Consider the following 9,697-nt stretch of genomic DNA (forward strand, 5'->3'; position numbering starts at 1 on the left):
TGCTAGCATAGCAGGGTTAGTGATGGATCACACTACACCCGATGCTCACATTATATCTAGAGCTTCTGAAGCCCATAGGGGGCTTGAAATACCACACAACAGAATGTGTTTTTGAGAACTATTTTGCTATTACGGTAAAAGTTCTTTACCACAACGGGTCCTGGAAGTACTTCCCGACCAGGGAGCGGACAAAAAACAAGACCATGTATGTTCTCCATCATGAAAATCACATTTACAGTATTTTGAACCTGAGGAGTTTTCTAGGAGCCAAGTACATGTATACCCATTGCGACCATATCTATAACACACAGACAGCTCACCACTGTCAAAAGCACTGTAAAATGTGCAATAGAGACAGGTGTATTGATCTCGCAAAGCAAAAATTACGGTGCTGAACATGTAATATGTTTTGTTTCTCGCAAAACTGCTTGAGCATACATAACAGGCTTGTTTGCTGTGTCTCTAAAGCAGACTGCAAGAGATGCAGGTGCTAAGTCACCTATGTGCATAAATGCAAAGGAATGCGAATGTCCCAGGTGTAAGGTATATTGTCACACTGGGAAAGAACACAAGTGTTACATGGTTAAAGGGTTCCCTCAGATCAAAACCGAAGTCTACATAGTGTTCAATATAGAGTGTACATCAGCCTAATTATATTTATGCTCATCATCCTAACTTCTGATGACAACTGGGGTTTTGAAGGGCGTACGTGCATGAATGATTTCCTCACCACTTTCATGCATACCAAATTCTACAGGTACACTCTGCTGGCTTATAACTTGAAAGTGTACGACTCCTTCTTTATGTTGCAGACCATGATTGGTGAAAAGATGGCTGTAGAACTCATTGCCCAGGGTTCCAAACTGAAGTTGTTAAAGGCGGTGCCTTTTCAAATAAGGTTCACGAATACCCTTAATTTTCTACCCATGAAATTGAGCAAATTACCCAAAGCCTTTGGTTTCCCAGGGTGCAAAGGTTATTTCCCTCACTTTTTTAACACCTGGGCCAATCAGAATCATGAAGGGCCCATGCTACTACCTGACAGCAACGGTGTCGAATTTATGATGCCGACTGAGAAAGAGAGCTTTCTACAGTGGTACAATGAAAACCGTGAAAATCACTTTTTATTTTCAAACAGAGTTGAAAGCATACTGTCAGGCGGATATAATGATATTACGAAAAGACTACAACATTTTCAGAGACATAGTGGTGGAAATGACCAAAAGGGTTAAAGTTTTGAAGCGCAATACCTGAACAGAGAAAAAGACTGTACACTACATAGACCCTTTCCAAAATATCCTGCTTGCTTCCATGTGTATGTCTATCTACAAACACATGTTTCTGAAGCCCTGAACCACAGCCCTAGTACCGCCCAACCTCTATAACAGCCAACAGAAGCGCTATTCAACCCCCTCCATCCAATGGCTCATGTACATCTCTGACAAGGAAAACATCTTAATTCAACACGACTTACAGAGCGGTGAATACCGAGTGGAGCCTTATTATCTAAAAGGCTACGCTATAATTAATGGTATGCCCATGGCTTTTGAGTACAATGGTTGTTTATACCACCGTTGCCCCGCTGTTACAAGACCCACAAGTTTAACAGACTGTTGGGCACCAAGTTTGAATACTTACACTGCCGTACTCTGATGAAGGCTGAAGATGTTGAAAACCGAGGCTTTGTAATGAGAACCCTATGAGAACATGAGTGGCTAGACATGCTAACTTCGGATGCGGAACTAGCGTTTTTTATTTTGAGGCAACAGTTACCCAAGCCTTTGGAACCCCGCAATGCCTCATTTGGCGGTTGTACAAATGCTATACAGTTGTACAGGGCTGCGGGTGAAAAAATACACTATTATGACTTCACAGGCTTGTACCCATTTGTGAACAAACAGAAGTTATACCCTGTAGGCCACCTCACCATCATCTTTAGGGACTTTAGGCCCGTAGGTGAATATTTTGGGCTCATTAAGTGCCATATCCCACCCGCCATGGGGGCTTTACTTTCTGGTGCTACTGTTCAGAGTCGACGGCAAGCTCATGTTCCCATTGTGTTGAACCTGCTACAAACGTAAAGAGACTAACGAGTGTAGACACAGCAATGAGCAGAGGATGCTCATATGTACCTGGTGTAGCATTGAGGTACAAACGGCCCTTGAGAAAGGCTACAGACTGTGTAAAATAGTGGAGGTATGGCACTTTGAAAGAAGATCAACACGTCTCTTTTCTAAGTATATCAACTTCTTTCTGAGAGACAAACAGGAGGTTTCGGGCTTTACTGAATAGTGTGTCGATCTGGCCTCTAAGCAAAAGTACATTGACAATTACCACACTCACAAAGGCACAAGATTGAGACCCGAGTTCATCAAAGTCAACCCCGCCAGGCGTCCCTTAGCCAAGCTCTGCCTGAACTCCTTATGGGGAAAATTTGACCAAAGTACAAACCTACCAAACACCACCATAATAGCAGATCCGGAGGAGTTGTTTAAGTACCTTTTTTCACTTAGTTATAATGTGTCCAGCTGCAAGTTTATCGATGATGAGACCGCCGCTCTCTACTGAAAATATGCTAAAGAGTACCCTACTGCATGTAACAATTTAATATTTTCATAGACTGTTTCACAACGGCTTACGCTCGTTTAGAGCTTGACAGGGTGCTGGATAAACTTCAGAAGCACTGCCTGTATCACAATATCGACTATGGTATTTTTGTGAGTTTGAATGGTGATGAAGACCCATCCCTAGGTGATTATCTAGGAGATTTGACCAGCAAATTAGTTAAGGATGACTACATAGTAGAATTCATTTCATCCGGACCCAAGACCTATTCCTACAAAACGGCAAACAATGCAGGGTGTATGAAAGTGAAAGGTATCAACTTAAATGTTAATAACACAGTTGAAATCAATTTTGGCAGTTTAAAGCATTTGTTGAACGAATACGCTATATCGAAAGATGGGGATAATAATAAAACCATTGTTGTACAACAACCTGGCATAGTGGGATCTAAAAAGCGGTGGGAAATTACAACCCAGTCTTTGTATAAAACCTTAAATGTAATGTTTGATAAAAGGGTCCTTACTGAAAACTACAAAACCCTGCAGTACGGTTATTAAAGCTGCATTAGAGTCCCGAATCCCACTGAACATTGCAACACCCATTCTCCTGCATTTTAGCAGGCCCCTCAAATTGTGGTAAAAGGTATTTTATAAAGAAGCTGTTAGAAATCGTTCCAGGGGTTTTATCCCAGACCCCGAACAACATTGTATGGCTTTATTCATGCTGGCAAGATCTTTATATGGAACTATCCCTAAGATTCCCTCACATTAAATTTATAGAAGGCATACCCGACACTCTCAACAACGATGCCTTGTTACCTAAACACCCTGTAAACATGGTGATTGTAGATGATCTTATGCGTGAGGACGGGGATCATCCCAAAATGGAAAAAGCTTTTTACCCAATATTCACATCATCGTAATCTAAGCATATGCTACATCGTGCAGAACTGGTTTTACGAGGGTAAGAGCAGTCTTTCTATAGCTCTAAACACCTCATACCTTGTCCTATTTAAAAAAAACTGTGACAAACAGCAGATATCTATCATCACTAAACAGATGTACCCCAGAAACACCCAGTTTTTCTTGGAAGCCTTTAACAATGCTACCACTAAACCTCACTGCTAGCTGCTGGTAGGCTTGAAAATCAACACTCTAGAAGACTTCAGACTATGTGCTGATATTTTCCCTCCTGTCCTCCCCGTTGCTTACATACCTAAAACCAGACCTAAATTGTATAAAAAGAATTGTTAAAAAGACTTTTGTAACATTTACACTCTAAGCCTTATAATATAAGATGCTGACAATGTCTGCAAGTCTACGCCGTAAATTAGCAATTCTAAAAATGCTGGTCACAGCTAGCTTCCAACAAAGAAAGGCCATCCTTTGCTCTGCTTCAGACAACTTAGTGGATGCTATTTCAGAAATCGCCCTAAATGCCTTAAATGGCAATGTCCCTATATCAGAGTCAGTTCCGTGTGCGGAAGAAGAAGAGTTACCTTATCAAAAAGCTTAGTAATAACAGGGCCTTGTAAAACAGTTGGGCGGCTTTATAGGAGTGCTTCTGGGCATAGTGATTCCTTTCATTACAAATCTTCTAACCGGGAACTAATGGATTACACCCAAAAGATGTGCTTGGTACCACACCAACAGTTGGAACAGATGGGCCCTTCTACAAGTGACATTTGGGCTATACGAAAATATGAAACACTACTCCTAGATGCTGAAATTAAAACCAATTCAAACCAGACTGATTTAAAACCTTGTGACAAAGCTGATCTTTACTCCAGAGTTCTTCAAAACTTTCTACATTATTACAAGCAATGGCAGTCAGAAAAAAACACGCTGACTTTATATACCCCGACTCCGATCCGCCACCAACAGCCCTCGCTGCACCTCAGGCTCAACAGCCCCCACATCCTGTGGTCTCTTCACCACCACCCACAGACGTCTTTGTTGAAGAACTTTTAAAAAGTATAAGTCAGAGGAACAGAGGTGCGGCACAAATGTTACTAGGAAATATGGCTGCTTCTAAAGATTTAACCTCATGGAACAATCAGGGTGAATCCTCTACAAAGGACTACCGATTGTTGGATCTCAAATGTAAGACCTCGTCAAAGGTTTCACTACCCCCAAACCCTATCACTCCAGAAAGTCTCTAGAGGTTGGGACCAGTTTCTACAGGCTACTGCAGAACTCAATTTTCCTTCTACGATCGTTGGTAATTCTGAACACAGACAGCTGTTTGAAAGTTTGAAAGATCCTACTTACAGCCCCCCAAGTACTCCAGCACCTGTTGCTTTTGTGGAGAAGTGTGGCCCAATGGTTAGAGTGGCAGACCCTGATGCAGAGATCTGCCCTGGGACCAGGGTTCAATTCCTACCTCAGCGGTTCTTGGGCTCAATTCCCTTGGACCAGATAATTCTCCCCTCGGTGCCTAATCTAATTAATGGGTTTCACTCTGGGCAATAGCTTGCTTAATTTCCACAATGGCCCTCACAGTGCAAGATGCCTGGCTTCACCCTGGAGGTGCTCAAGAGTGGATGCCTCACAGGTAAAAACCAAGAGGGGTTCCACAGTGGTATGCATACAGCACCTTGAGACCCTAACAGTTGAGTAGTGTGCTGTACAAGTGTGAAGTTTACATTTTTTTAAAAGAGACCACAGCCCGGATTATGCCCTGGCCATCCCCCTCACGGACCACATTGCCTCTGCCTTTGGAGCCTAAAAAGACATCGTCCAAAAATGTTGATACTTCTACTTTTTGAATCTATGTATATGTTTTACACTGTCTGTATTTATAGTTTTACACTGAATAATGTATTTATTGATTTCTTTCATAATGTCTTTTGTTTAGTATGTTTGGTTGCTAATGCTTGTACTAAAATGATGCGTAATGAATACTTTTTAGTAGTTTCACCACTCTTTTAACGTGTGCCCTGCTGGAACAATGAAAATGTATGGTCTGATTTTGAGTTTAAATAATTTTATTGTTGACAATTATAGTTGCACGTATATAAGCATTACACGGCCTTACACTTTTGACAAACATCGTATTCTGTTTTTACAACAGTGGCCTTATACCTCTCATTTTCTTTTACATACTTCACCCCATTACAGTCGTTATTTACTGGATCACTCGAATATAGATTTAGAAAATTTCTAAACGTCAACCCCTGAGACATTTTCCTAATAAAACATATACAGTGTTCCCCACATGTGACTGATGAAGAACCCTGCAACCACATCTTGTTAAACTCGACCCTGCCAGCAGCTTTATTAATATACTTGAATATGGGTTTTGTATAGATGCTATGCTCGGGGAACGCCGCTGAACTGCTAAACACTGTAACCTTGTCAATATCCAAAAACATTATCACCCAGTGTGTTCCACCCTTGTAATGCTGATCTGTGTTAAAGACTAGCAAGCACAGTCTTTCTACACCAGCTTCCTCAGGTAGCCTGCTGATCAGAAAATCATCTAAAAAGTACTTCCTTGCATATTTATGCCTCCTTAAGAACTCACATATCTGCACAGTGTCCATTGTACAATATTTTAAAAATAGTCGAACATGATTTGGCGGGTGTGGTTGACCTGTATGACGTTGTCAAACACCTTGAATACAATCATGTTCACATTGGTAGCCAAGGGTTGACTAAAACGTTTTTTAGCTTTTAGATTTCAATTTTTTTATCAGATTTGAATGATCACCGTCTTCCATGTCAGGCATCAGATTGAAAGCGAAAAGCGTGTAGCCGGCCTCATATCCTCTTGATATGACGACTCCCGAGTCCCTCAGATGATTTCCTGTTATGGACACAAGTCCAAGATATTCCCTGATAAAATTATATGTTTTGAGGTATACTGACTGCTAAAAGCTGTATTGTCCACAAACCCTATAATAATAAGTTTTAGTAGCTGTCCCAGAAATACATTTTGCTGCTGTGTTAATCTGTACCGGCTGGAATGCTATATATCTTCAGGGCTACACTTTCCACAGCGTACCTGCCGTTCGATAGTTGAATGGCCTTGGCATGAGCCAGTCTGACGCTTGGTGACACTTTTACTCTCATTACAAACAAACTGTTGAACTGATGAGACAGAATGAGTCCTTGTTACGGGTTAGCTTGATCTTAAGATTGATGCCGTTGACAAGTAGTTTATCTTGGTAGAAAAGGTCAGAGTGTATGCGACCCAGGAAGTCAAACAGCCTACTGCCGGCGGTGGAGCTCGCTCTTTCTACGAAACCCTGATTGTGACCGTCCAGAGCAGTAGCTTCAAAATGACCGTAAGTATCTTTGTAGAAGAGTCCAGCTGAAAGCTGTGTGTCCATGGTATCACTGCTGTAATTAAGACTACTCTCAATGTATGCCGTATACTTTGCGTGATAAGGCGATCACTAGGGTTAATTTGCACCTGATTAAACATGGTTGCTACGGGGTAAGAGATCGTTGACACTTTAGCATTGTTCGCTATATTGGAACCATCTGCTTTTACAATTTTACAGTTGAGATGCAGCAGCGTGTTGCTGAGATCCAAACACATATCCGTGGACCCTTACACATAAAACTCTATTGGCACCAAAAGTGTTAAAGTGGCTAGCAGCGATATCTCAGTGAAAAAACTGTTTTCAATGCTATTTTGCGTCAGTTTTAGAGAAAACAGGTCTAACTCTGATTTAGCGCATTCACCAGAAGCGCAATGTATGAAGGCCATTTTTGCAGGTTTGTTGGAAATGGGGTCTTTGGTTGGCAGTCAGGTTACTCCCTGTCCAAGCAAGGACCCTCACTCTAGTCAGGGTAAGTCACACATAATCCAAATTATCCTATGCCCACCCTCTGTTAGATTGGCACTCAGCAGTCAGGCTTAACTTAGAAGGCAATGTGTAAAGTATTTGTGCAATAAATCATACAATAACAAAATATTGCAGAACAAAAATACACCACACAGAGTTTAGAAAATTATATAACATTTATCTGGATAAATGTAGGTCAAAACGATCAAAGATGCAATAAGTAAATATAGATATATAACTGAAAAGTGATATTGAGTGTCTTAAGTCTTTTAAAAGCAAACAAAGTCTCTTTCAAGCACAAAGTACCTGGTTTGCGTGAAAAAATCTCCGCAGAGGAGGAGAAGCGTGGAAACAAAGGGGTGTGTGTCGATTTCTTGGGCCGCACACGGCGATGTGTCGTTTAGTTTTCACGCAGGGACGGCTGTGCGTCGATTTCTGGTGCTCGGTCTTGGATCCTCTTCGGGTTGTGGGGTTTTCAGACACCTTAGGGACGGTGCATGGATTTCCTGCACTGGCACGACGAAGTCACGGGAGCTGTGTAGATCCGAGGGGCATTCCGTTGATTTTTCTACCGCACAGCAGGCACTGCGTTGTTTGCTCTCTGGAAGTCAGGCTGCGTCATTCCAGCTCGGCTGTGCGTCGATCCAGTGGGCCGTGCATCAAATTCCTAGTCGCTACACTGGCGCTGCAGCAATCTTCTCATTGCAAAGTCGGGCTGCGCCATTCCGGTTCGGCGTGCGGTAACATTTTCACCACAGTGCAGGCTGTGCATCGTTTCTGGCAGGCTGTGCGCCGAATTTCACCACACAAGGAGTCCTTCTTGAAGAGACTAAGGGGGTCATTCTAACTCTGGCGGGCGGCGGAGGCCGCCCGCCAGAGTTCCCCCGACAGAACACCGCTCCGCGGTCTAAAGACCGCTGCGGTGATTCTGTGTTTCCCGCTGGGCTGGCGGGCGACCGCCAGAAGGCCGCCCGCCAGCCCAGCGGGAAACCCCTTCCCACAAGGAAGCCGGCTCCGAATGGAGCCGGCGGAGTGGGAAGGTGCGACGGGTGCAGTTGCACCCGTCGCGAATTTCAGTGTCTGCTAGGCAGACACTGAAATTATTTGTGGGGCCCTCTTACGGCCCCACGACACTCCATACCGAACCGCCAGGAACAGGATGGCGGTATGGGGTGTCAGAATCCCCATGGCGGCGCAGCAAGCTGCGCCGCCATGGAGGATTAAATAGGGCAGCGGAAAACCGGCGGGAGACCGCCGGTTTTCCCTTTCTGACCGCGGCCAAACCGCCGCGGTCAGAATGCCCTGCGGGGCACCGCCAGCCTGTTGGCGGTGCTCCCGCCGACCCTGGCCCCGGCGGTCCTTGACCGCCTAAGTCTTTTTGGTCCTGAGACTTCAGGGAACAGGAGGCAAGCTCTATCCAAACCCTTGGAGAGCACTTCTTTGTCTCAGCCAGAGAGCAACAAGGCATCAGGGCAACAGCAAGGCAGCAGTCCTTCACAGAAAGTAGTGAACATTGAGCAGGACGTGGTGGGTTCCGTGACATCTGCAGTTGCGAACTTATGAATAAGCAACCTCAAGAAGGAGTGGGGCTTGTGTACAAGTCTTTCACACCTGTTAAAAGAAAGTACAGTGCTTCAAAGCGCAGCGGCCCGCCAGCCCCCTATAAAAAAAGGCAACAATGTTCAAAAAGCGCTCAAAAACAAAGATACTAAGTCAGAGGAGGGCTTCGAAGAAGAAGAAGAGAAGGGTCGCAAACGTAAATATTTTTTAAAAGCCGATCAACCTTTTGGAGATGACCTTTCTGCAGGGTTATCCGCAGACTTTTTGCCTTCCTCCTCTTTTTCTGACCTCATTTTTGCTGGCTTTAGGAATCTGCACACTTTACCACTGCTAATCAGTGCTACAGTGCATATGCTCTCTCCTTAAAACATGGTGACATTGGCTCATACCCAATTGGACTATTTAATTTACTTATAAGTCCCTAGCACTATATGTGCCCAGAGCCTGTAGATTAAATGCTACTAGTGGGCCTGCAGCACTGGTTGTGCCACCCACTTAAGTAGCTCCTTAACCTTGTCTCAGGCATGCCATTTCAAGGCCTGTGTGTGCAGTTTCACTGCCAATTCTACTTGGCATTCAAAAGTACTTGCCAGGCCTAAAACTCCCTTTTTCTACACATAAGACACCCCTAAGGTATGCCCTAGTTAACCCATGGGGCATGGTGCTGTGTAGGCAAAAGGCAGGACATGTACCTGTATAGTTTACATGTCCTAGTAGAGTGAAACTCCTAAATTTGTCTTTACACTGCTGTGAGGCCTTCTCCCTTTATAGGCTAAA

The sequence above is a fragment of the Pleurodeles waltl genome, chromosome 4_2, assembly GCF_031143425.1.
Source record: "Pleurodeles waltl isolate 20211129_DDA chromosome 4_2, aPleWal1.hap1.20221129, whole genome shotgun sequence".
Classification (NCBI taxonomy): domain Eukaryota; kingdom Metazoa; phylum Chordata; class Amphibia; order Caudata; family Salamandridae; genus Pleurodeles; species Pleurodeles waltl.